Source organism: Hypanus sabinus, chromosome 7, assembly GCF_030144855.1.
Source record: "Hypanus sabinus isolate sHypSab1 chromosome 7, sHypSab1.hap1, whole genome shotgun sequence".
NCBI classification, from domain to species: domain Eukaryota; kingdom Metazoa; phylum Chordata; class Chondrichthyes; order Myliobatiformes; family Dasyatidae; genus Hypanus; species Hypanus sabinus.
In genome coordinates this window covers 97,647,115-97,671,932 of record NC_082712.1, presented here as the reverse complement: position 1 = coordinate 97,671,932, position 24,818 = coordinate 97,647,115, and positions in this window count along the sequence as shown.

Sequence of the window (24,818 nt, the reverse complement as noted above, 5' to 3'; positions counted from 1 at the left end):
ACCCACTCTGATCCAGGGGTCAGTGGACAGAAAGGAGGAACAGGAACCCTCTCAGATCCAGGGGTCAGTGGACAGAGAGGAGGAACAGGAACCCTCTCTGACCCAGGGGTCAGTGGACAGAGAGGCGGAACAGGAACCCTCTCAGATCCAGGGGTCAGTGGACAGAGAGGAGGAACAGGAACCCTCTCTGACCCAGGGGTCAGTGGACAGAGAGGAGGAACAGGAACCCTCTCATATCCAAGGGTCAGTGGACAGAGAGGAGGAACAGGAACTCTCTCAGATCCAGGGGTCAGTGGACAGAGAGGAGGAACAGGAACTCTCTCTGACCCAGGGGTCAGTGGACACAGAGGAGGAACAGGAACCCTCTCTGACCCAGGGGTCAGTGGACAGAGAGGCGGAACAGGAACCCTCTCAGATCCAGGGGTCAGTGGACAGAGAGGAGGAACCGGAACCCTCTCTGACCCAGGGGTCAGTGGACAGAGAGGAGGAACAGGAACCCTCTCTGACCCAGGGGTCAGTGGACAGAGAGGAGGAACAGGAACCCACTCAGATCCAGGGGTCAGTGGACAGAGAGGAGGAACAGGAACTCTCTCTGATCCAGGGGTCAGTGGACAGAGAGGAGGAACAGGAACCCTCTCAGATCCAGGGGTCAGTGGACAGAGAGGAGGAACAGGAACCCTCTCTGATCCAGGGGTCAGTGGACAGAGAGGAGGAACAGGAACCCTCTCAGATCCAGGGGTCAGTGGACAGAGAGGAGGAACAGGAACCCTCTCAGATCCAGTGGTCAGTGGACAGAGAGGAGGAACAGGAACTCTCTCTGACCCAGGGGTCAGTGGACAGAGAGGAGGAACAGGAACTTTCTCTGACCCAGGGGTCAGTGGAAAGAGAGGAGGAACAGGAACCCTCTCTGATCCAGGGGTCAGTGGACAGAGAGGAGGAACAGGAACCCTCTCAGATCCAGGGGTCAGTGGACAGAGAGGAGGAACAGGAACCCTCTCAGATCCAGGGGTCAGTGGACAGAGAGGAGGAACAGGAACTCTCTCTGACCCAGGGGTCAGTGGACAGAGAGGCGGAACAGGAACCCTCTCAGATCCAGGGGTCAGTGGACAGAGAGGAGGAACAGGAACCCTCTCAGATCCAGGGGTCAGTGGACAGAGAGGAGGAACAGGAACCCTCTCAGATCCAGGGGTCAGTGGACAGAGAGGAGGAACAGGAACCCTCTCAGATCCAGGGGTCAGTGGACAGAGAGGAGGAACAGGAACCCTCTCTGATCCAGGGGTCAGTGGACAGAGAGGAGGAACAGGAACTCTCTCTGACCCAGGGGTCAGTGGACAGAGAGGAGGAACAGGAACCCTCTCTGATCCAGGGGTCAGTGGACAGAGAGGAGGAACAGGAACCCTCTCAGATCCAGGGGTCAGTGGACAGAGAGGAGGAACAGGAACTCTCTCAGATCCAGGGGTCAGTGGACAGAGAGGAGGAACAGGAACTCTTTCTGACCCTGGGGACAGTGGACAGAGAAGAGGAACAGGAACCCTTTCTGACACAGGGGTCAGTGGACAGAGAGGAGGAACAGGAACCCTCTCAGATCCAGGGGTCAGTGGACAGAGAGGAGGAACAGGAACCCTCTCAGATCCAGGGGTCAGTGGAAAGCGAGGAGGAACAGGAACCCTCTCCGACCCAGGGCTCAGTGGACAGAGAGGAGGAACAGGAACCCTCTCAGATACAGGGGTCAGTGGACAGAGAGGAGGAACAGGAACCCTCTCAGATACAGGGGTCAGTGGACAGAGAGGAGGAACAGGAACCCTCTCTGACCCAGGGGTCAGTGGACAGAGAGGAGGAACAGGAACTCTCTCAGATCCAGGTGTCAGTGGACAGAGAGGAGGAACAGGAACCCTCTCTGACCCAGGGGTCAGTGGACAGAGAGAAGGAACAGGAACCCTCTCAGATCCAGGGGTCAGTGGACAGAGAGGAGGAACAGGAACCCTCTCTGATCCAGGGGTCAGTGGACAGAGAGGAGGAACAGGAACCCTCTCTGATCCAGGGGTCAGTGGACAGAGAGGAGGAACAGGAACCCTCTCAGATCCAGGGGTCAGTGGACAGAGAGGAGGAACAGGAACCCTCTTAGATCCAGGGGTCAGTGGACAGAGAGGAGGAACAGGAACCCTCTTAGATCCAGGGGTCAGTGGACAGAGAGGAGGAACAGGAACCCTCTCAGATCCAGGAGTCAGTGGACAGAGAGGAGGAACAGGAACCCTCTCTGATCCAGGGGTCAGTGGACAGAGAGGAGAAACAGGAACCCACTCTGATCCAGGGGTCAGTGGACAGAGAGGAGGAACAGGAACCCTCTCAGATCCAGGGGTCAGTGGACAGAGAGGAGGAACAGGAACCCTCTCTGACCCAGGGGTCAGTGGACAGAGAGGCGGAACAGGAACCCTCTCAGATCCAGGGGTCAGTGGACAGAGAGGAGGAACAGGAACCCTCTCTGACCCAGGGGTCAGTGGACAGAGAGGAGGAACAGGAACCCTCTCATATCCAAGGGTCAGTGGACAGAGAGGAGGAACAGGAACTCTCTCAGATCCAGGGGTCAGTGGACAGAGAGGAGGAACAGGAACTCTCTCTGACCCAGGGGTCAGTGGACACAGAGGAGGAACAGGAACCCTCTCTGACCCAGGGGTCAGTGGACAGAGAGGCGGAACAGGAACCCTCTCAGATCCAGGGGTCAGTGGACAGAGAGGAGGAACCGGAACCCTCTCTGACCCAGGGGTCAGTGGACAGAGAGGAGGAACAGGAACCCTCTCTGACCCAGGGGTCAGTGGACAGAGAGGAGGAACAGGAACCCACTCAGATCCAGGGGTCAGTGGACAGAGAGGAGAAACAGGAACTCTCTCTGATCCAGGGGTCAGTGGACAGAGAGGAGGAACAGGAACCCTCTCAGATCCAGGGGTCAGTGGACAGAGAGGAGGAACAGGAACCCTCTCTGATCCAGGGGTCAGTGGACAGAGAGGAGGAACAGGAACCCTCTCAGATCCAGGGGTCAGTGGACAGAGAGGAGGAACAGGAACCCTCTCAGATCCAGGGGTCAGTGGACAGAGAGGAGGAACAGGAACTCTCTCTGACCCAGGGGTCAGTGGACAGAGAGGAGGAACAGGAACTCTCTCTGACCCAGGGGTCAGTGGAAAGAGAGGAGGAACAGGAACCCTCTCTGATCCAGGGGTCAGTGGACAGAGAGGAGGAACAGGAACCCTCTCAGATCCAGGGGTCAGTGGACAGAGAGGAGGAACAGGAACCCTCTCAGATCCAGGGGTCAGTGGACAGAGAGGAGGAACAGGAACTCTCTCTGACCCAGGGGTCAGTGGACAGAGAGGCGGAACAGGAACCCTCTCAGATCCAGGGGTCAGTGGACAGAGAGGAGGAACAGGAACCCTCTCAGATCCAGGGGTCAGTGGACAGAGAGGAGGAACAGGAACCCTCTCAGATCCAGGGGTCAGTGGACAGAGAGGAGGAACAGGAACCCTCTCAGATCCAGGGGTCAGTGGACAGAGAGGAGGAACAGGAACCCTCTCTGATCCAGGGGTCAGTGGACAGAGAGGAGGAACAGGAACTCTCTCTGACCCAGGGGTCAGTGGACAGAGAGGAGGAACAGGAACCCTCTCTGATCCAGGGGTCAGTGGACAGAGAGGAGGAACAGGAACCCTCTCAGATCCAGGGGTCAGTGGACAGAGAGGAGGAACAGGAACTCTCTCAGATCCAGGGGTCAGTGGACAGAGAGGAGGAACAGGAACTCTTTCTGACCCTGGGGACAGTGGACAGAGAAGAGGAACAGGAACCCTTTCTGACACAGGGGTCAGTGGACAGAGAGGAGGAACAGGAACCCTCTCAGATCCAGGGGTCAGTGGACAGAGAGGAGGAACAGGAACCCTCTCAGATCCAGGGGTCAGTGGAAAGCGAGGAGGAACAGGAACCCTCTCCGACCCAGGGCTCAGTGGACAGAGAGGAGGAACAGGAACCCTCTCAGATACAGGGGTCAGTGGACAGAGAGGAGGAACAGGAACCCTCTCAGATACAGGGGTCAGTGGACAGAGAGGAGGAACAGGAACCCTCTCTGACCCAGGGGTCAGTGGACAGAGAGGAGGAACAGGAACTCTCTCAGATCCAGGTGTCATTGGACAGAGAGGAGGAACAGGAACCCTCTCTGACCCAGGGGTCAGTGGACAGAGAGAAGGAACAGGAACCCTCTCTGACCCAGGGGTCAGTGGACAGAGAGGAGGAACAGGAACCCTCTCTGACCCAGGGGTCAGTGGACAGAGAGAAGGAACAGGAACCCTCTCTGACCCAGGGGTCAGTGGACAGAGAGGAGGAACAGGAACCCTCTCAGATCCAGGGGTCAGTGGACAGAGAGGACGAACAGGAACCCTCTCAGATCCAGGGGTCAGTGGACAGAGAGCAGGAACAGGAACCCTCTCAGATCCAGGGGTCAGTGGACAGAGAGGAAACAGGAACCCTCTAAGATCCAGGGGTCAGTGGACAGAGAGCAGGAACAAGAACCCTCTCAGATCCAGGGGTCAGTGGACAGAGAGGAAACAGGAACCCTCACAGATCCAGAGGTCAGTGGACAGAGAGGAGGAACAGGAACCCTCTCAGGTACAGAGGTCAGTGGACAGGGAGGAGGAACAGGAACCGTCTCTGACCCAGGGGTCAGTGGACAGAGAGGAGGAACAGGAACCCTTTCAAACCAGGGGTCAGTGGACAGAGAGGAGAAACAGGAACCGTCTCAGATCCAGGGGTCAGTGGACAGAGAGGAGGAACAGGAACTCTCTCTGACCCAGGGGTCAGTGGACAGAGAGGAGGAACAGGAACTTTCTCTGACCCAGGGGTCAGTGGAAAGAGAGGAGGAACAGGAACCCTCTCTGATCCAGGGGTCAGTGGACAGAGAGGAGGAACAGGAACCCTCTCAGATCCAGGGGTCAGTGGACAGAGAGGAGGAACAGGAACCCTCTCAGATCCAGGGGTCAGTGGACAGAGAGGAGGAACAGGAACTCTCTCTGACCCAGGGGTCAGTGGACAGAGAGGCGGAACAGGAACCCTCTCAGATCCAGGGGTCAGTGGACAGAGAGGAGGAACAGGAACCCTCTCAGATCCAGGGGTCAGTGGACAGAGAGGAGGAACAGGAACCCTCTCAGATCCAGGGGTCAGTGGACAGAGAGGAGGAACAGGAACCCTCTCAGATCCAGGGGTCAGTGGACAGAGAGGAGGAACAGGAACCCTCTCTGATCCAGGGGTCAGTGGACAGAGAGGAGGAACAGGAACTCTCTCTGACCCAGGGGTCAGTGGACAGAGAGGAGGAACAGGAACCCTCTCTGATCCAGGGGTCAGTGGACAGAGAGGAGGAACAGGAACCCTCTCAGATCCAGGGGTCAGTGGACAGAGAGGAGGAACAGGAACTCTCTCAGATCCAGGGGTCAGTGGACAGAGAGGAGGAACAGGAACTCTTTCTGACCCTGGGGACAGTGGACAGAGAAGAGGAACAGGAACCCTTTCTGACACAGGGGTCAGTGGACAGAGAGGAGGAACAGGAACCCTCTCAGATCCAGGGGTCAGTGGACAGAGAGGAGGAACAGGAACCCTCTCAGATCCAGGGGTCAGTGGAAAGCGAGGAGGAACAGGAACCCTCTCCGACCCAGGGCTCAGTGGACAGAGAGGAGGAACAGGAACCCTCTCAGATACAGGGGTCAGTGGACAGAGAGGAGGAACAGGAACCCTCTCAGATACAGGGGTCAGTGGACAGAGAGGAGGAACAGGAACCCTCTCTGACCCAGGGGTCAGTGGACAGAGAGGAGGAACAGGAACTCTCTCAGATCCAGGTGTCAGTGGACAGAGAGGAGGAACAGGAACCCTCTCTGACCCAGGGGTCAGTGGACAGAGAGAAGGAACAGGAACCCTCTCAGATCCAGGGGTCAGTGGACAGAGAGGAGGAACAGGAACCCTCTCTGATCCAGGGGTCAGTGGACAGAGAGGAGGAACAGGAACCCTCTCTGATCCAGGGGTCAGTGGACAGAGAGGAGGAACAGGAACCCTCTCAGATCCAGGGGTCAGTGGACAGAGAGGAGGAACAGGAACCCTCTTAGATCCAGGGGTCAGTGGACAGAGAGGAGGAACAGGAACCCTCTTAGATCCAGGGGTCAGTGGACAGAGAGGAGGAACAGGAACCCTCTCAGATCCAGGAGTCAGTGGACAGAGAGGAGGAACAGGAACCCTCTCTGATCCAGGGGTCAGTGGACAGAGAGGAGAAACAGGAACCCACTCTGATCCAGGGGTCAGTGGACAGAGAGGAGGAACAGGAACCCTCTCAGATCCAGGGGTCAGTGGACAGAGAGGAGGAACAGGAACCCTCTCTGACCCAGGGGTCAGTGGACAGAGAGGCGGAACAGGAACCCTCTCAGATCCAGGGGTCAGTGGACAGAGAGGAGGAACAGGAACCCTCTCTGACCCAGGGGTCAGTGGACAGAGAGGAGGAACAGGAACCCTCTCATATCCAAGGGTCAGTGGACAGAGAGGAGGAACAGGAACTCTCTCAGATCCAGGGGTCAGTGGACAGAGAGGAGGAACAGGAACTCTCTCTGACCCAGGGGTCAGTGGACACAGAGGAGGAACAGGAACCCTCTCTGACCCAGGGGTCAGTGGACAGAGAGGCGGAACAGGAACCCTCTCAGATCCAGGGGTCAGTGGACAGAGAGGAGGAACCGGAACCCTCTCTGACCCAGGGGTCAGTGGACAGAGAGGAGGAACAGGAACCCTCTCTGACCCAGGGGTCAGTGGACAGAGAGGAGGAACAGGAACCCACTCAGATCCAGGGGTCAGTGGACAGAGAGGAGAAACAGGAACTCTCTCTGATCCAGGGGTCAGTGGACAGAGAGGAGGAACAGGAACCCTCTCAGATCCAGGGGTCAGTGGACAGAGAGGAGGAACAGGAACCCTCTCTGATCCAGGGGTCAGTGGACAGAGAGGAGGAACAGGAACCCTCTCAGATCCAGGGGTCAGTGGACAGAGAGGAGGAACAGGAACCCTCTCAGATCCAGGGGTCAGTGGACAGAGAGGAGGAACAGGAACTCTCTCTGACCCAGGGGTCAGTGGACAGAGAGGAGGAACAGGAACTCTCTCTGACCCAGGGGTCAGTGGAAAGAGAGGAGGAACAGGAACCCTCTCTGATCCAGGGGTCAGTGGACAGAGAGGAGGAACAGGAACCCTCTCAGATCCAGGGGTCAGTGGACAGAGAGGAGGAACAGGAACCCTCTCAGATCCAGGGGTCAGTGGACAGAGAGGAGGAACAGGAACTCTCTCTGACCCAGGGGTCAGTGGACAGAGAGGCGGAACAGGAACCCTCTCAGATCCAGGGGTCAGTGGACAGAGAGGAGGAACAGGAACCCTCTCAGATCCAGGGGTCAGTGGACAGAGAGGAGGAACAGGAACCCTCTCAGATCCAGGGGTCAGTGGACAGAGAGGAGGAACAGGAACCCTCTCAGATCCAGGGGTCAGTGGACAGAGAGGAGGAACAGGAACCCTCTCTGATCCAGGGGTCAGTGGACAGAGAGGAGGAACAGGAACTCTCTCTGACCCAGGGGTCAGTGGACAGAGAGGAGGAACAGGAACCCTCTCTGATCCAGGGGTCAGTGGACAGAGAGGAGGAACAGGAACCCTCTCAGATCCAGGGGTCAGTGGACAGAGAGGAGGAATAGGAACTCTCTCAGATCCAGGGGTCAGTGGACAGAGAGGAGGAACAGGAACTCTTTCTGACCCTGGGGACAGTGGACAGAGAAGAGGAACAGGAACCCTTTCTGACACAGGGGTCAGTGGACAGAGAGGAGGAACAGGAACCCTCTCAGATCCAGGGGTCAGTGGACAGAGAGGAGGAACAGGAACCCTCTCAGATCCAGGGGTCAGTGGAAAGCGAGGAGGAACAGGAACCCTCTCCGACCCAGGGCTCAGTGGACAGAGAGGAGGAACAGGAACCCTCTCAGATACAGGGGTCAGTGGACAGAGAGGAGGAACAGGAACCCTCTCAGATACAGGGGTCAGTGGACAGAGAGGAGGAACAGGAACCCTCTCTGACCCAGGGGTCAGTGGACAGAGAGGAGGAACAGGAACTCTCTCAGATCCAGGTGTCATTGGACAGAGAGGAGGAACAGGAACCCTCTCTGACCCAGGGGTCAGTGGACAGAGAGAAGGAACAGGAACCCTCTCTGACCCAGGGGTCAGTGGACAGAGAGGAGGAACAGGAACCCTCTCTGACCCAGGGGTCAGTGGACAGAGAGAAGGAACAGGAACCCTCTCTGACCCAGGGGTCAGTGGACAGAGAGGAGGAACAGGAACCCTCTCAGATCCAGGGGTCAGTGGACAGAGAGGACGAACAGGAACCCTCTCAGATCCAGGGGTCAGTGGACAGAGAGCAGGAACAGGAACCCTCTCAGATCCAGGGGTCAGTGGACAGAGAGGAAACAGGAACCCTCTAAGATCCAGGGGTCAGTGGACAGAGAGCAGGAACAAGAACCCTCTCAGATCCAGGGGTCAGTGGACAGAGAGGAAACAGGAACCCTCACAGATCCAGAGGTCAGTGGACAGAGAGGAGGAACAGGAACCCTCTCAGGTACAGAGGTCAGTGGACAGGGAGGAGGAACAGGAACCGTCTCTGACCCAGGGGTCAGTGGACAGAGAGGAGGAACAGGAACCCTTTCAAACCAGGGGTCAGTGGACAGAGAGGAGAAACAGGAACCGTCTCAGATCCAGGGGTCAGTGGACAGAGAGGAGGAACAGGAACCCTCTCAGATCCAGGGGTCAGTGGACAGAGAGGAAACAGGAACCCTCTCAGATCCAGGGGTCAGTGGACAGAGAGGAGGAACAGGAACCCTCTCAGATCCAGGGGTCAGTGGACAGAGAGGAGGAACAGGAACCCTTTCTGACCCAGGGGTCAGTGGACAGAGAGGAGAAACAGGAACCCTCTCAGATCCAGGGGTCAGTGGACAGGGAGGGAACAGGAACTCTCTCTGACCCAGGGGTCACTGGACAGAGAGGAGGAACAGGAACCCTCTCAGATCCAAGGGTCAGTGGACAGAGAGGAGCAACAGGAACCCTCTCTGACCCAGGGGTCAGTGGACAGAGAGGAGGAACAAGAACCCTCTCAGATCCAGGGGTCAGTGGACAGAGAGGAGGAACAGGAACTCTCTCTGACCCAGGGGTCAGTGGACAGAGAGGAGGAACAGGAACCCTCTCAGATCCAGGGGTCAGTGGACAGAGAGGAGGAACAGGAACTCTCTCTGACCCAGGGGTCAGTGGACAGAGAGGAGGAACAGGAACTCTTTCTGACCCTGGGGACAGTGGACAGAGAAGAGGAACAGGAACCCTTTCTGACACAGGGGTCAGTGGACAGAGAGGAGGAACAGGAACCCTCTCAGATCCAGGGGTCAGTGGACAGAGAGGAGGAACAGGAACTCTCTCAGATCCAGGGGTCAGTGGACAGAGAGGAGGAACAGGAACTCTTTCTGACCCTGGGGACAGTGGACAGAGAAGAGGAACAGGAACCCTTTCTGACACAGGGGTCAGTGGACAGAGAGGAGGAACAGGAACCCTCTCAGATCCAGGGGTCAGTGGACAGAGAGGAGGAACAGGAACCCTCTCAGATCCAGGGGTCAGTGGACAGAGAGGAGGAACAGGAACTCTCTCCGACCCAGGGCTCAGTGGACAGAGAGGAGGAACAGGAACCCTCTCAGATACAGGGGTCAGTGGACAGAGAGGAGGAACAGGAACCCTCTCAGATACAGGGGTCAGTGGACAGAGAGGAGGAACAGGAACCCTCTCTGACCCAGGGGTCAGTGGACAGAGAGGAGGAACAGGAACTCTCTCAGATCCAGGTGTCAGTGGACAGAGAGGAGGAACAGGAACCCTCTCTGACCCAGGGGTCAGTGGACAGAGAGAAGGAACAGGAACCCTCTCTGACCCAGGGGTCAGTGGACAGAGAGGAGGAACAGGAACCCTCTCTGACCCAGGGGTCAGTGGACAGAGAGGAGGAAGAAGAACCCTCTCAGATCCAGGGGTCAGTGGACAGAGAGGACGAACAGGAACCCTCTCAGATCCAGGGGTCAGTGGACAGAGAGCAGGAACAGGAACCCTCTCAGATCCAGGGGTCAGTGGACAGAGAGGAAACAGGAACCCTCTCAGATCCAGGGGTCAGTGGACAGAGAGCAGGAACAAGAACCCTCTCAGATCCAGGGGTCAGTGGACAGAGAGGAAACAGGAACCCTCACAGATCCAGAGGTCAGTGGACAGAGAGGAGGAACAGGAACCCTCTCAGATCCAGGGGTCAATGGACAGAGAGGAGGAACAGGAACCCTCTCAGATCCAGGGCTCAGTGGACAGAGAGGAGGAACAGGAACCCTTTCTGACCCAGGGGTCAGTGGACAGAGAGGAGAAACAGGAACCGTCTCAGATCCAGGGGTCAGTGGACAGAGAGGAGGAACAGGAACCCTCTCAGATCCAGGGGTCAGTGGACAGAGAGGAAACAGGAACTCTCTCAGATCCAGGGGTCAGTGGACAGAGAGGAGGAACAGGAACTCTCTCTGACCCAGGGGTCAGTGGACACAGAGGAGGAACAGGAACCCTCTCTGACCCAGGGGTCAGTGGACAGAGAGGCGGAACAGGAACCCTCTCAGATCCAGGGGTCAGTGGACAGAGAGGAGGAACCGGAACCCTCTCTGACCCAGGGGTCAGTGGACAGAGAGGAGGAACAGGAACCCTCTCTGACCCAGGGGTCAGTGGACAGAGAGGAGGAACAGGAACCCACTCAGATCCAAGGGTCAGTGGACAGAGAGGAGGAACAGGAACTCTCTCTGATCCAGGGGTCAGTGGACAGAGAGGAGGAACAGGAACCCTCTCAGATCCAGGGGTCAGTGGACAGAGAGGAGGAACAGGAACCCTCTCTGATCCAGGGGTCAGTGGACAGAGAGGAGGAACAGGAACCCTCTCAGATCCAGGGGTCAGTGGACAGAGAGGAGGAACAGGAACCCTCTCAGATCCAGGGGTCAGTGGACAGAGAGGAGGAACAGGAACTCTCTCTGACCCAGGGGTCAGTGGACAGAGAGGAGGAACAGGAACTCTCTCTGACCCAGGGGTCAGTGGAAAGAGAGGAGGACCAGGAACCCTCTCTGATCCAGGGGTCAGTGGACAGAGAGGAGGAACAGGAACCCTCTCAGATCCAGGGGTCAGTGGACAGAGAGGAGGAACAGGAACCCTCTCAGATCCAGGGGTCAGTGGACAGAGAGGAGGAACAGGAACTCTCTCTGACCCAGGGGTCAGTGGACAGAGAGGCGGAACAGGAACCCTCTCAGATCCAGGGGTCAGTGGACAGAGAGGAGGAACAGGAACCCTCTCAGATCCAGGGGTCAGTGGACAGAGAGGAGGAACAGGAACCCTCTCAGATCCAGGGGTCAGTGGACAGAGAGGAGGAACAGGAACCCTCTCAGATCCAGGGGTCAGTGGACAGAGAGGAGGAACAGGAACCCTCTCTGATCCAGGGGTCAGTGGACAGAGAGGAGGAACAGGAACTCTCTCTGACCCAGGGGTCAGTGGACAGAGAGGAGGAACAGGAACCCTCTCTGATCCAGGGGTCAGTGGACAGAGAGGAGGAACAGGAACCCTCTCAGATCCAGGGGTCAGTGGACAGAGAGGAGGAACAGGAACTCACTCAGATCCAGGGGTCAGTGGACAGAGAGGAGGAACAGGAACCCTCTCAGATCCAGGGGTCAGTGGACAGAGAGGAGGAACAGGAACCCTTTCTGACCCAGGGGTCAGTGGACAGAGAGGAGAAACAGGAACCCTCTCAGATCCAGGGGTCAGTGGACAGGGAGGGAACAGGAACTCTCTCTGACCCAGGGGTCACTGGACAGAGAGGAGGAACAGGAACCCTCTCAGATCCAAGGGTCAGTGGACAGAGAGGAGCAACAGGAACCCTCTCTGACCCAGGGGTCAGTGGACAGAGAGGAGGAACAAGAACCCTCTCAGATCCAGGGGTCAGTGGACAGAGAGGAGGAACAGGAACTCTCTCTGACCCAGGGGTCAGTGGACAGAGAGGAGGAACAGGAACCCTCTCAGATCCAGGGGTCAGTGGACAGAGAGGAGGAACAGGAACTCTCTCTGACCCAGGGGTCAGTGGACAGAGAGGAGGAACAGGAACTCTTTCTGACCCTGGGGACAGTGGACAGAGAAGAGGAACAGGAACCCTTTCTGACACAGGGGTCAGTGGACAGAGAGGAGGAACAGGAACCCTCTCAGATCCAGGGGTCAGTGGACAGAGAGGAGGAACAGGAACTCTCTCAGATCCAGGGGTCAGTGGACAGAGAGGAGGAACAGGAACTCTTTCTGACCCTGGGGACACTGGACAGAGAAGAGGAACAGGAACCCTTTCTGACACAGGGGTCAGTGGACAGAGAGGAGGAACAGGAACCCTCTCAGATCCAGGGGTCAGTGGACAGAGAGGAGGAACAGGAACCCTCTCAGATCCAGGGGTCAGTGGACAGAGAGGAGGAACAGGAACTCTCTCCGACCCAGGGCTCAGTGGACAGAGAGGAGGAACAGGAACCCTCTCAGATACAGGGGTCAGTGGACAGAGAGGAGGAACAGGAACCCTCTCAGATACAGGGGTCAGTGGACAGAGAGGAGGAACAGGAACCCTCTCTGACCCAGGGGTCAGTGGACAGAGAGGAGGAACAGGAACTCTCTCAGATCCAGGTGTCAGTGGACAGAGAGGAGGAACAGGAACCCTCTCTGACCCAGGGGTCAGTGGACAGAGAGAAGGAACAGGAACCCTCTCTGACCCAGGGGTCAGTGGACAGAGAGGAGGAACAGGAACCCTCTCTGACCCAGGGGTCAGTGGACAGAGAGGAGGAAGAAGAACCCTCTCAGATCCAGGGGTCAGTGGACAGAGAGGACGAACAGGAACCCTCTCAGATCCAGGGGTCAGTGGACAGAGAGCAGGAACAGGAACCCTCTCAGATCCAGGGGTCAGTGGACAGAGAGGAAACAGGAACCCTCTCAGATCCAGGGGTCAGTGGACAGAGAGCAGGAACAAGAACCCTCTCAGATCCAGGGGTCAGTGGACAGAGAGGAAACAGGAACCCTCACAGATCCAGAGGTCAGTGGACAGAGAGGAGGAACAGGAACCCTCTCAGATCCAGGGGTCAATGGACAGAGAGGAGGAACAGGAACCCTCTCAGATCCAGGGCTCAGTGGACAGAGAGGAGGAACAGGAACCCTTTCTGACCCAGGGGTCAGTGGACAGAGAGGAGAAACAGGAACCGTCTCAGATCCAGGGGTCAGTGGACAGAGAGGAGGAACAGGAACCCTCTCAGATCCAGGGGTCAGTGGACAGAGAGGAAACAGGAACCCTCTCTGACCCAGGGGTCAGTGGACAGAGAGGAGGAACAGGAACCCTCTCAGATCCAGGGGTCAGTGGACAGAGAGGAGGAACAGGAACCCTCTCAGATCCAGGGGTCAGTGGACAGAGAGGAGGAACAGGAACCCTCTCTGACCCAGGGGTCAGTGGACAGAGAGGAGGAACAGGAACCCTCTCAGATCCAGGGGTCAGTGGACAGAGAGCAGGAACAGGAACCCTCTCAGATCCAGGGGTCAGTGGACAGAGAGGAAACAGGAACCCTCTCAGATCCAGGGGTCAGTGGACAGAGAGGAGGAACAGGAACCCCCTCAGATCCAGGGGTCAGTGGACAGAGAGGGAACAGGAACTCTCTCTGATCCAGGAGTCAGTGGACAGAGAGGAGGAACAGGAACCCTCTCAGATCCAGGGGTCAGTGGACAGAGAGGAGGAACAGGAACCCTCTCTGATCTAGGTGTCAGTGGACAGAGAGGAGGAACAGGAACCCTCTCTGATCCAGGGGTCAGTGGACAGAGAGGAGGAACAGGAACCCTCTCAGATCCAGGGGTCAGTGGACAGAGAGGAGGAACAGGAACCCTCTCAGATCCAGGGGTCAGTGGACAGAGAGGAGGAACAGGAACCCTCTCAGATACAGGGGTCAGTGGACAGAGAGGAGGAACAGGAACCCTCTCAGATACAGGGGTCAGTGGACAGAGAGGAGGAACAGGAACCCTCTCTGACCCAGGGGTCAGTGGACAGAGAGGAGGAACAGGAACTCTCTCAGATCCAGGTGTCAGTGGACAGAGAGGAGGAACAGGAACCCTCTCTGACCCAGGGGTCAGTGGACAGAGAGAAGGAACAGGAACCCTCTCTGATCCAGGGGTCAGTGGACAGAGAGGAGGAACAGGAACCCTCTCAGATCCAGGGGTCAGTGGACAGAGAGGACGAACAGGAACCCTCTCAGATCCAGGGGTCAGTGGACAGAGAGCAGGAACAGGAACCCTCTCAGATCCAGGGGTCAGTGGACAGAGAGGAAACAGGAACCCTCTCAGATCCAGGGGTCAGTGGACAGAGAGCAGGAACAAGAACCCTCTCAGATCCAGGGGTCAGTGGACAGAGAGGAAACAGGAACCCTCACAGATCCAGAGGTCAGTGGACAGAGAGGAGGAACAGGAACCCTCTCAGATACAGGGGTCAGTGGACAGGGAGGAGGAACAGGAACCGTCTCTGACCCAGGGGTCAGTGGACAGAGAGGAGGAACAGGAACCCTCTCAGATCCAGGGGTCAATGGACAGAGAGGAGGAACAGGAACCCTCTCAGATCCAGGGGTCAGTGGACAGAGAGGAGGAACAGGAACCCTTTCAAACCAGGGGTCAGTGGACAGAGAGGAGAAACAGGAACCATCTCAGATCCAGGGGTCAGTGGACAGAGAGGAGGAACAGGAACCCTCTCAGATCCAGGGGTCAGTGGACAGAGAGGAGGAACAGGAACTCTCTCTGACCCAGGGGTCAGTGGACAGAGAGGAGGAACAGGAACCCTCTCAGATCCAGGGGTCAGTGGACAGAGAGGAGGAACAGGAACCCTCTCAGATCCAGGGGTCAGTGGACAGAGAGGAGGAACAGGAACCCTTTCTGACCCAGGGGTCAGTGGACAGAGAGGAGAAACAGGAACCCTCTCAGATCCAGGGGTCAGTGGACAGGGAGGGAACAGGAACTCTCTCTGACCCAGGGGTCACTGGACAGAGAGGAGGAACAGGAACCCTCTCAGATCCAAGGGTCAGTGGACAGAGAGGAGCAACAGGAACCCTCTCTGACCCAGGGGTCAGTGGACAGAGAGGAGGAACAAAAACCCTCTCAGATCCAGGGGTCAGTGGACAGAGAGGAGGAACAGGAACTCTCTCTGACCCAGGGGTCAGTGGACAGAGAGGAGGAACAGGAACCCTCTCAGATCCAGGGGTCAGTGGACAGAGAGGAGGAACAGGAACTCTCTCTGACCCAGGGGTCAGTGGACAGAGAGGAGGAACAGGAACTCTTTCTGACCCTGGGGACAGTGGACAGAGAAGAGGAACAGGAACCCTTTCTGACACAGGGGTCAGTGGACAGAGAGGAGGAACAGGAACCCTCTCAGATCCAGGGGTCAGTGGACAGAGAGGAGGAACAGGAACTCTCTCAGATCCAGGGGTCAGTGGACAGAGAGGAGGAACAGGAACTCTTTCTGACCCTGGGGACAGTGGACAGAGAAGAGGAACAGGAACCCTTTCTGACACAGGGGTCAGTGGACAGAGAGGAGGAACAGGAACCCTCTCAGATCCAGGGGTCAGTGGACAGAGAGGAGGAACAGGAACCCTCTCAGATCCAGGGGTCAGTGGACAGAGAGGAGGAACAGGAACTCTCTCCGACCCAGGGCTCAGTGGACAGAGAGGAGGAACAGGAACCCTCTCAGATACAGGGGTCAGTGGACAGAGAGGAGGAACAGGAACCCTCTCAGATACAGGGGTCAGTGGACAGAGAGGAGGAACAGGAACCCTCTCTGACCCAGGGGTCAGTGGACAGAGAGGAGGAACAGGAACTCTCTCAGATCCAGGTGTCAGTGGACAGAGAGGAGGAACAGGAACCCTCTCTGACCCAGGGGTCAGTGGACAGAGAGAAGGAACAGGAACCCTCTGTGACCCAGGGGTCAGTGGACAGAGAGGAGGAACAGGAACCCTCTCTGACCCAGGGGTCAGTGGACAGAGAGGAGGAAGAAGAACCCTCTCAGATCCAGGGGTCAGTGGACAGAGAGGAGGAACAGGAACCCCCTCAGATCCAGGGGTCAGTGGACAGAGAGGAGGAACAGGAACCCTCTCAGATCCAGGGGTCAGTGGACAGAGAGGAAACAGGAACCCTCTCAGATCCAGGGGTCAGTGGACAGAGAGCAGGAACAGGAACCCTCTCAGATCCAGGGGTCAATGGACAGAGAGGAGGAACAGGAACCCTCTCAGATCCAGGGGTCAGTGGACAGAGAGGAGGAAGAGGAACCCTTTCTGACCCAGGGGTCAGTGGACAGAGAGGAGAAACAGGAACCGTCTCAGATCCAGGGGTCAGTGGACAGAGAGGAAACAGGAACCCTCTCTGATCCAGGGGTCAGTGGACAGAGAGGAGGAACAAGAACCCTCTCAGATCCAGGGGTCAGTGGACAGAGAGGAGGAACAGGAACCCTCTCAGATCCAGGGGTCAGTGGACAGAGAGCAGGAACAGGAACCCTCTCAGATCCAGGGGTCAGTGGACAGAGAGGAAACAGGAACCCTCTCAGATCCAGGGGTCAGTGGACAGAGAGGAGGAACAGGAACCCCCTCAGATCCAGGGGTCAGTGGACAGAGAGGGAACAGGAACTCTCTCTGATCCAGGAGTCAGTGGACAGAGAGGAGGAACAGGAACCCTCTCAGATCCAGGGGTCAGTGGACAGAGAGGAGGAACAGGAACCCTCTCAGATCCAGGGGTCAGTGGACAGAGAGGAGGAACAGGAACCCTCTCAGATACAGTGGTCAGTGGACAGAGAGGGAACAGGAACTCTCTCTGACTCAGGGGCTGTGGACAGGGATGGGGAGCAGGATTCCCCTCCAACCCAGTGGTCAGTGGACAGAGAGGGAACAGGAACTCTCTCTGACCCAGGGGCGGTGGACAGAGAGGGAACAGGAACTCTCTCTGACTCAGGGGCGGTGGACAGGGATGGGGAGCAGGATTCCCCTCCGACCCAGTGGTCAGTGGACAGAGAGGGAACAGGAACTCTCTTTGACCCAGTGGTCAGTGGACAGAGAGGGAACAGGAACTCTCTCTGACTCAGGGGCGATGGACAGGGATGGGGAGCAGGATTCCCCTCCGTCCCAGTGGTCAGTGGACAGAGAGGGAACAGGCTCTCTCTCTGACTCAGGGGCGATGGACAGGGATGGGGAGCAGGAACGGTTTTGTTCTTTTAAAAACATTGTATATTTGAATAGAAAATTGGTTAATATTTTAGCTTTTCAGAGATGGAAACAGTTGATCTTTTAGCTCTGGTCAGACAGTTTTGTATAGAGGGGAATAAGCAGCTGATGAATCTTTGCACTGAGACCTTTCATCAGGACTATGAAGAAGTCAGTCAGGGTCCTGATGAAGCAATTCAGCCCGAAGTGTTCAAGGTAAAATGTATTTTCATTGAACTCCTATGATACTATATGCTAACGAGAAAGATTTCCTTGCAGGTATTTACTGGAAAGTATGCGTAAGTAAATCTCCATGAGGACCACGGGCTTGCTGTGGTCTGGGGGCTTGCCTGCTGCAATGACCTGGAGAGCCTTGTTGTCTGGAGTCAGGGCTTTGTGCTTGGGCTCTTGATGGGGTCACCCATGCCAAACAGGTCAAAGGGCAGAGGTCCACTGGTCCTCTAGCTTCAGGGTCACAACCCTGACTGCTCAAACAAAGCTTTTATGGAAACAGCACTGAAGAATCCTTCCACATCTGAGTGAGACTGTATTCCTCAATCTCATAGTAGTGAGAACCGAGAGGAAGCTACCGACATGATGAAGGAAGTCCTGGTCAGACGGAGGAGCTTCATTGCTGCCTTAATTACCAGTGGTGTAACAGGCAGTGGGTAAGTAAGTTTACATTAGTAAAGATGGACAAACAACCAATGTGTGAAAGAAGACGAATTGTACAAAAAATCCCATCCTAATCTGTTCATTTCCTCTAGCATTTTGCCTAAATTGGCCTATAAGGATCTTAGTAAGGTGTTTGACAAGATTCCCCTTGGTAGTCTCATTATGAAAGTCGGAAAGCACAGAATCCAGGGAATCTTAGCTGCATGGATTCAGAATTGTCTTGCCAACACTTGAGACAGAGGTTGTAAATGGAGAGTATTCTGCCTGGGAGTCAGTGACCAGAGGGATCTGTTCTGGGACCCCTGTTCTTTGTGATTTTTATGAATGATTTGGATGAGGAAGTTGAAGGGTGCGTTAGTGAGTTTGCTGATGACACAAAGGTTGGTGGAGTTTTGGATGTGTAGGTTATCGAAGGTTATAACAGAACATTGTTATGATGCAGAAATGGGCTGAGTAGAGGCAGATGGAGTTCAATCTGGAAAAGTGTGAAGTGATTCAAACTGACAGCAGAGCACAGGATAAATGGAATGCTTCCTTACAGTGTGAAGAAACAGAGGGTATCCTAGGGTCCACATTCATAGATCCCTCAAAGTTCCTGTGCAAGTTGATAGGGTGGTTAAGAAGGCATATGGTATGTTGGCCTTTGTTACTCAGGGGATTGCGTTCAATAGCCGCAGTTCCATAAATCTCTGGTTAGATCGCCCTATGGAGTTAGTTCTGGTTGCCTTGTTATAGTAAGGATGTGGAAGCTTTAGAGAGGGTGCAGAGATTTACCAGGGTTAGAGAGCAAGTCTTGTGATGGGTTGAGTGAGCTAGGGCTTTTCTCTTTGGAGTGAAGGAGGATGAAGGGTAACTTGATAGATGTGTACAAGACGATAAGAGATGTCGATTGAGTGGACAGGCAGAGAATTTTTCCCAGGGTGGAAATGGCTAATATAAGAGGGCATAATTTAATTGATTCGAGGAAGTATGGGGGTGGGTGCAGGTACATTTTTTTTAAACACAGAGAAGTTGGTGGTGGTAGTGGCAGATACATTAGGGGCATGTAGGAGATCCTTAGGCACACAGATAATCAGAAAATGGAGTGACGAGTTAGATTGAATTTTCTTTTTTTTTTGACTGACATACAGTGTACGAGCTTTTGTAACTATATGTGCTGTGTGTGACTGGTAATACTGTATTTTGCACTTTGGTCCTAGAGGAACGCAGTTTCATCTAAGACATATGAGTAGAATTAGACCATTTGGCCCATCGAGTCTGCTCCTCCATTCAATCTTGGCTGATCTTTTTATCACCTCCTCAGCCCCACTCCCCGGTCTTCTCCCCATAACTTTTGATTCCATGTCCAATAAGAATCTATCAAGTTCTGCCTTAAATACACGCAATGACCTGGCCTGTGGTAATAAATTCCACAAATTCACCACCCTCTGGCCAAAGAAATTTCTCTGCATGGACGCCCCTCTATCCTGAAGCTGAACCCTCTTGTCTGGAGTCTCTCATCATGGGAAACATCCTTTCCACATCTACTCTGTCTAGGCCTTTCAACATTCAAAAGGTTTCAGTGAGATTCCCCCCCCCCCCCATCTTTCTAAATTCCAGTGAGTACAGACCCAGAGCCATCAAACGTTCCTCGTATGATAACCCTTTCATTCCCAGAATCATCCTTGTGAACCTCCTCTGGACCCTCTCCAATGCCAGCACATCTTTCCTTAGAGGAGGAGCCCAAAACTGTTCACAATACTCAAGGTGGGGCCTCACCAATGCCTTATAAAGCCTCAACATCACATCCCTGCTCTTGTATTCTAGACCTCTAGAAATGAATGCTGACATTGCATTTGCCTTCCTCACCACCGACTCAACCTGCAAGTTAACCTTGGGACTCCAAAGTCCCTTTACATCTCAGATTTTGGATTTTCTCCTCATTTAGAAAAAAGTCATAGAAACATAGAAAAGCTACAGCACAATACAGGCCCTTCGGCCCACAAAGTTGTGCCGAACATGTCTGTACCTTAGAAATTACTAGGGTTACCTCTAGCCCTCTAGTTTTCTAAGCTCCAGGTACTTATCCATTAGTCTCTTAAAAGACCCTATTGTATCCGCCTCCACCACCGTTGCCAGCAGCCCATTCCACGCACTCACCACTTTCTGAGTAAAAAACTTACCCCTGACATCTCCTCTGTACCTACTCCCCAGCACCTTAAACCTGTGTCCTCTTGTGGCAACCATTTCAGCCCTGGGAAAAAGCCTCTGACTATCCTCACAATCAATGCATCTCATCATCTTATACACCTCTATCAGGTCACCTCTCATCCTCCGTCGCTCCAAGGAGAAAAGGCCAAGTTCACTCAACCTATTCTCATAAGGCATGCTCCCCAATCCAGGCAACATCCTTGTAAATCTCCTCTGCACCCTTTCTATGGCTTCCTACATCTGCACATTTATTTCTTCTACCAAAGTGCATGACCATGCATTTTCCAACATTGTATTTCATTTGCCACTCTCTTGCCCATTCTCCTAATCTGTCTGTCCTTCTGCAGCCGTCCTGCTTCCTCAGTCTAGTGATCTGAAGGTCGCTAGTTCGAGCCTTGGCTGAGGCTGCATGTGTGTCCTTGAGCAAGGCACCACCACACATTGCTCTGCGATGACACCGGTGCCAAGCTCCTAATACCATCAGTGGCGTGGAGAGGGGAGACTTGCAGCTTGGGCAACTGCCGGTCTTCCACAAAAAAAACCTTGCCCAGGCTTGTGCCCTGAAAACTTTCCAAGGTGCAAATCTATGGTCTATCGAGACTAACGGAGGCCTACTACCTGTTTCCTCAACACTACCTGCCCCTCCACCAATCTTCATATCATCCGCAAACTTGGCAACAAAGCCATCTAATCCATCATCCATTGATACGACAGCATAAAAGCAAATGGTCCCAACACGGACCCCTATGGAACACCACTAGTCACTGGCAGCCAACCAGAAAACGATCATTCTATTCCTGCTACCAATCAGCCGATGCTCTAACCATGTAATACCATGGAAACTTAACTTGGAAAGCAGCCTCGTGTGTGGCACCTTGTCAAAGGCCTTCTGAAAGTCCAAATATACAACATCCACTACATCCTTTATCTATCCTACTTACAATCTCCTCGAAGGATTCCAACAGGTTTGTGAGGCAAGGCAAACTGTGGAAATTTATGGTCCACTTCCCAGCTACTGTTGGGAGACCTGTATATAACTGCCATCAGGGTTCTTTTACCTTTGCAGTTTCTTAACTCAACTCACAAGGATTCAACATCTTCTGATCCATCATCACATCTTTCTACTGATTTGATGCCATTCTTTACCAGTAGAGCCACGCCACCCCCTCTGCCGACCTTCCCATCCCTCTGATATAACGTATAACCTTAGACATTAAGCTCCCAACTACAACCATCGTTCAGCCACAATATTATACCTGACAATCTGTAATATTCCAACAAGATAGTCGTGCAGTTTGTGACTGAATGAAAATTAATCTTGAATTTGAGCTCAGGTTAAAAGCTGGGTGCAACATCATGGGCTTAAGGGTCTGTACTATGCGGTACTGTTTTATGTTCTTTCTCCACCATTTACAAATAACTGGTGTTTAATATTTTAGCTTTGCCGGAAGTGATGGTTTAAATTCTGAACATGAGATTCTGCAGAAGCTGCAAGCCCAAAGGAACACACACAAAGTGCCTGAGGAACTCAGCAGGCCAGGCAGCCTATACGGAAATGAACATTTCGGGCCGAGATCCTTTTTCAGGACTGGAAAGGAAGGGGGAACATGTCAGAATAAAACAGTGAGGGAAGGGAAGGGGGACCAATGATAGGTGAAGCAGGGTGAGTGGGAAAGGTCAAAGGCTGGAGTGGAAGGATTCTGATGGGAGAGTGGACCATAGGAGAAAGGGAAGGAGGAGGGGATCCAGGGGGAGGTGAGAAGAGGTAAGAATCCAAAATGGGGGAGGGGATAGGGTTCTTTTTTACCAGAACAAACTGATATTCATGTAATTAGATTGGGGGGTATCGACGGCTCCTCAGTAGAGATCGTTAAGAGCACCAAATTTCTTGGTGTTCACCTGGTGGAGAATCTCACCTGGTCCCTCAACACCAGCTCCATAGCAAAGAAAGCCCAGCAGCATCTCTACTTTCTGCGAAGGCTGAGAAAAGTCCATCTTCCACCCCACCATCCTCACCACATTCTACAGGGGTTGTATTGAGAGCATCCTGAGCAGCTGCATCACTGCCTGGTTCAGAAGTTGCACCATCTCGGATTGCAAGACCCTGCAGTGGATAGTGAGGTCAGCTGAGAAGATCATCGGGGTCTCTCTTCCCACCATCACGGACATTTACACTACACGCTGCATCCGCAAAGCAAACAGCATTATGAAGGACCCCACGCACCCCTCATACAAACTCTTCTCCCTCCTGCCGTCTGGAAAAAGGCACCAAAGCGTTCGGGCTCTCATGACCAGACTATGTAACAGTTTCTTCCCCCAAGCCATCAGACTCCTCAATACCCAGAGCCTGGACTGACACCTTACTGCCCTATTGTCCTGTTTATTATTTATTGTAATGCCTGCACTGTTTTGTGCACTTTATGCAGTCCTGGGTAGGTCTGTAGTTCAGTGTAGTTTTTGTGTTGCTTCATGCAACACCATGGTCCTGAAAAACATTCTCTCATTTTTACTGTGTACTGTACCAGCAGTTATGGTCGAAATGACAATAAAAAGTGACTTGACTTGACTTGATCCTTATGGAATAAGAGGAATCCATGGACCAACATGTCAGAACAGGGATGAGATTTGTAATTAAAATGTTCGGCCACTGAGAAGTTCCACTTCTGGCAGATGGAGCAGAGGTGCTCGATTAATCACCCCCCCTCCAATTTACAACTCATGGAGGCCGCATTGGGGTACTGGGTACAATAGACTACCCCAGCAGATTCTCAGGGGAAGCGTTGCCTCACCTGGGAGGGCAGTTTGGAGCCCTGGAAGGAGGTGAATGGTAAGGTGTAACACTTTGGCCACTTACAGGGATAAGTGCGGGTTGGGGGGGGGGGGAGGAGATTATTGGGGAGAGAAGAATGGACAAGGAAATCGCAGAGGGAGCTATACTTGTGGGGGGGGGGGAGGTAAAGATTCGTTTGGTGGTAGATTCATGGCTTAAACATTTGGATTTGCAAACAGTGGGGGTGGGTAGCGAGGTATTTTGTGGGCTTGGTTAAGGTGTTAGGTGAGAGTTTGCAACCCAAGGGAGACGGGCTGAAGGTCCAGACTCGGAGCACAAGTTTCTCCTGCGGCGGGTGGGGTTGGGCGTGCAAGTTGTGAATCTAGAGTGATGCCTGCCTCCCGGACACTGTGTAGCTTAACCAAGCCGATATAATCCCTCCTTCCCTCCCATCCAACACCCTCCTCCTCTGCTCTTTCTGAAATCCAAGGGACAGTCTCTGAACTCTCTCGCCACAGCCGCTGCCCGACCTGCTGAGCATGAACTAAAACTAGAACGACAAGAGACCGTTCAGGGCCCCAAAAGGTCCTTCCAGGGGAGGCGACAGACACTTCGCCTGCGGGTCTGCTGGGATCATCCGGTGCTCATGGTGCGGCCTCCTGTATGTTGGTGAGATGCAGATTGGGAGACCGCTTCGCTCAGACCTACGGACGGAGGTCCGCCAGAAAAAAGTGGGATCTTTCGGTGGTGCCCCCCTTCACCATTCCCATTTCCCTCTCTCACCCTTTCTCCCACCTGCCCATCCCCTCCCTCTGGTTCTCCACCCCTTCCCTTTCTTCCGTGCTCCTCTGTACTGTTGTTCGTCCTTCGGAGTCGAAGGCGACCACGACTTCTGTCCGGTGGAGGGTTTGTGACTGGTGAGGCCACTCCGGGCCCTGACAGCTCGCCCACCTGCGGGACACATGAGGGTAGGATCTGCAGTGGAAGTGGAGGTGGTTCGAGCCCTGCGCGCGGCACGTTTCCTCTGAGCCTCTGCGGTGCGTCTGATTTCTGCTGCATATGCTCCTTTAGTGGTCCTGCTCCACCAGGTTGGGCGGTCCAGAGCAAGCGAGTCCCAGCGACTGGGATTGATGTTGAGGTCTTTGAGGCAGTCTCTGAAACGTTCCTTCTGCCCTCCAACTGGGCGCTTGCCCTGGCTCAGCTCTCCATACAGCAGCTGTTTTGGTAGTCGACTGTCAGACATCCTGACGACGTGGCCAGCCTATCTGGCTTGGGCTTTCTGTAGGAGGGTGTAGACGCTGTGGGTGCTAGCCCGCTCCGGGACCTCCGTGTCTGGGACTTTCGTACGTGGAGAAGTCTGCGGAGGCAGCTCAAGTGGAAGGGGTTGAGCTGTTTAGCGTGTCTGCTGTAGACAGTCCGGGTCTCGCTGGCATAGAGGAGGGTGGTGAGAACCACTGCTCGGTAGACCTTCAGCTTGGTGGTAAGGCTGAGTCCTTTCCACTCCCATACATTCTCACGGAGTCTCCCAAAGGCGGCACTGTTGCTGGTCTCTGCATCTATGTTCACCGCTCGTGATAGAGTACTGCCCAGATAAGTAAAGCTGTCGACTGCCAGTAGCTTCTGCCCCTTTACTGTGATGCATGGTTCCTGGTAGGGCTTTCCGGGTGCGGGCTGGTACATAACTTCGGTCTTTTTGGTGCTGATTGTAAGTCCGAAGTTGTCACAGGCTCGTGAGAGGCAGTCCATTTCTCGTTGCATCTTCTGCTCTGTGCTGGCGTTGGGGGTGCAATCATCAGCGAATAAGAGGTCTCTGACGACGGTCTCCTTTA